Genomic DNA, 3,202 nt, shown 5'->3' with positions numbered 1-3,202 from the left:
GATTGCCTTGTTTAATGAATGTTTTATTAGGTTTTACTCAATTTAGTGATTTTTTTGTCAGATTTTATCCCATTTCTAGCGTAAATATATTGCTAGCGGGAAGATGTACTCACCACAAAATCATGGCGTGTTGAAACTTAGTTATATGTGACATGCTTTTATTTGTTTTCCCTTTGTTGTGGAGACAAAGTTGGAATATTCTAAAAATGCACTGACGCAAATACAATAAATCATCCAAATGGTCGTCATACAACCAAATTTTATTGAGATATATTGCAATCAATTCCGCAGCAGCGCACGGGGCATCATCTAGTTAAGCTTGAGGCCAAAGGACGGGATTCCTGATCAAATCGAGATACTAGTAGTAGGAGGTGGACTTAGATGCGCCAACACACCCAAATTTAAGAGGCCCACAGCGGGTTCAAGCATAACTAATCATCGATGACAAAATGTTCATACCTCATGGGTGCACGTACAGTTGGGTTTATCTGTATATACAGGCATATTTGTAGAGCTAGCGAGGCAGGCTAACCATCCAACGTTGACAACTTGGAGATTTTGATGATGATCTCCTCTAGAAGCGACGGACACGTGCTTTTTAGATCCTTGAACCCCTTAGTCTCCACCACTTTCCCGAGCACATGCGCCTGTGAGATGTGCTCCATGCAGAAGTCCTTGAGCCCCTGGCAATGGTGGCGGTCCGCCAGCTTCAGTGTGCCCACCACATTCTCCGCCGTGACGTTCTCGCACAATATGTTCTCACACATGGCCTTCATCCTCTCCAGACCGAACCGGTCCGCCGCAGCCAGCATGTCCCGGGCCATCGTCGTGGTGTTTCCCAAGTGCTCGGGCAGCTCGTCGGTGTAGATGAAGTCGAGCACGCACCTAAAAACGTAGGCCTCTATGTCATCCATCCTAACGCAATGGCTCATGGTGTCGGGCTCCGCCATCGCCGCCATGGCTTTGTGAAGGACCGGCGCACGCGCGGCGACCACAAGCCTATGTGCACGGAGCTTGGTGTCTCCGACCAGGAATGTGACATCAGAGCCCTGCTCGCTCACCAGTAGCTTCTCCAGGTGCGAGGTGATGTTGGACGACGGCACGGAGATCACCGTGGTCATAGCTTCAGCAGCGGCGGCGGTGCCGTTATTGGTGCCGGGGTACTCCTTGGTGACCGAGACGTCACAGTGTATGGTTCGGGAGCCATCGTGTCCGAGGTAGCATGACTTGGTAGACGCCAGGTCAATGAACTTGTGCATTCCCACGAACTTATTAATGGTGTAGAAGGCATCAATCCAACAGAAGACCGGTGGCAATTGGCCGCTCGGGTCACACATCTTCAAGGTAGACGCCACCCACACGTCATCAGCTCCAGGAGGACTGGTTATCATCTTGAGGAACAGGCCTATGTGCTGCTCTTAGTCTTCCTCCTCGCCGTACCCCCGGATTCCCGACGGGTACAAGACGATAATCCAGCCATGGCCGCCGATCTGGAAAGTGCCAGATCGGATGCATTCGTCAATGCCGAACCTCCGCTGCATGGCACTGAAGTTAGGGATTCTGAACTCGTGTGTGCCTTTGAACGTCTCCGATGAGTTGAACATGGACGCGCTCTTTTGTGGCTGCTGAGTACAGACACTGCTGGCCATTGATGAGGAGGAAGATGACGACGACGAGGATGAAGGTGACGAAGATGATGGCGGCGAAGACGACAATGATGATGACGATGATGGAGTTGACGATGATGATGATAATGATGAAGGGGAGGTGTGCATGCAGGGAACCGCTGCCCGCGTCCATATTTTCTCTAAGACGTCGGACACAAAGACGCCACACGTTTCCTTGAGCTCCTTGTACTCATCCGTTGCCACCACGGCGGCGTAGACGTTGGGGTCGGACGTCATGTACTCAACGCACGCGGCCTCTAGCCGCCGGCAGCTATCTCGGCCGTGCACCAGCATCAGTGTCGTCATCACAGATCTGGCGTCCATGTTGTCTGCAAGTATCTTCTCGCACATGAGCCTCAGCCTCTCCAAGTCGTAGCGATCCGCGGCCACGAGTAAATCACCTGCCATGGCCACATCCACATGCTTGTTGTTTTTTTGCTTGAGCTCGTCGGTGTAGATGAAGTGCAGCATGGCCCTGAATGTGGAGGCGGTCATGTCGTCGACCTTGACGCGGGAGCGCGCGGCGCCCTCCTTCATCTCCCCGAGCAGCTCGGCAGCAAACACCGGCGACCGCATGGCGAGCACGAGCCGGTGCGCCCGGATCTCAGTCTGCTCCACCACGAACGTCACGTCCGTCGCAAAGCGCGTGTCCGCCTTGTCTGCCTTCGACCGCGACTCGTCGAGGAGCTTGCGGAGATCACGGAGGATGCTGGGCGGCGGCACGACGGAGACGGAGCAGTCCTTGGTCGCGGCCTCGCCGGCCTCCTCCTCTCGGAGGACGTCGACGGTGCAGTGGATGGTGAGCCGGTCGTCCCTGACGTAGAGCGACTCCCGGAACCCGTGGGGGACGGGCAGCTCCCAGTAGCTCTTGCCGGTGCACTCATCGGGGTCGTCGTCGTACCCACGACCATGAGCGGCGGCGAGGAAGGTTTTAGCCTCGTCGCTCCGCCACACGGCAGGCGGCCACCGACGAGGACCGCCCTTCTTCTTCCCCGACGGCGCAGGGTCGTCGATCCTGAGGCTGGCCCTGGCGACCACGTCGTGGCCGTCGTTGGAGACGAGCTGGAGGGTGATGCAGACGAGCTGGATCTGGTCCCCGGAGCCGCGACGCCGCGCGTAGGGATAGGGGTCGTCGAAGCAGCAGATGAGGGCCCAGGTGCAGCCGCCGGCCTGGAAGTCGGCGGACCGGACGTTGTTGCGGACGCCGAGGTCCTTGCGCGCGCGGTAGCCGACGATGTCGAAGCGGTGCTCGCCGCGGAGGAACGCCGACCGGTGCGCCGACGAGGTCTTGTTCCGCGGCTGCGACGGCGTCATGACGACGACCTTGATTGACTGACTCGATCAGGACCGACCCATGGAAAGAGATGCCATATATATGGATCTCTCATCGCTGTCGATCGATATATATGTTGTTAGAGATTGAGTCGGAGCCTGATGCTAGCCGTAGCCCAATGAGACACTTCTAGTAGGAAAAGTCATAGCACAACTGCTCTCCGCCAAATCCCTCTTCATTTTTGGTGGTACTAGACACCGGC

General features: G+C 56.0%; 1 pseudogene; it reads right to left on the bottom strand.

Annotated features, from left to right (window-relative positions):
• Positions 1–306: 306 nt before the first annotated feature.
• On the bottom strand, positions 307–2,980 carry LOC123089695 (BTB/POZ and MATH domain-containing protein 1-like; annotated as a pseudogene).
• Between the last annotated feature and the right edge of the window lie 222 nt (positions 2,981–3,202).

Source organism: Triticum aestivum, chromosome 4B, assembly GCF_018294505.1.
Source record: "Triticum aestivum cultivar Chinese Spring chromosome 4B, IWGSC CS RefSeq v2.1, whole genome shotgun sequence".
NCBI classification, from domain to species: Eukaryota; Viridiplantae; Streptophyta; class Magnoliopsida; order Poales; family Poaceae; genus Triticum; species Triticum aestivum.
The sequence above is the reverse complement of the archived record's forward strand: the minus strand, read 5'-3'. Positions and strand labels throughout refer to the sequence as shown.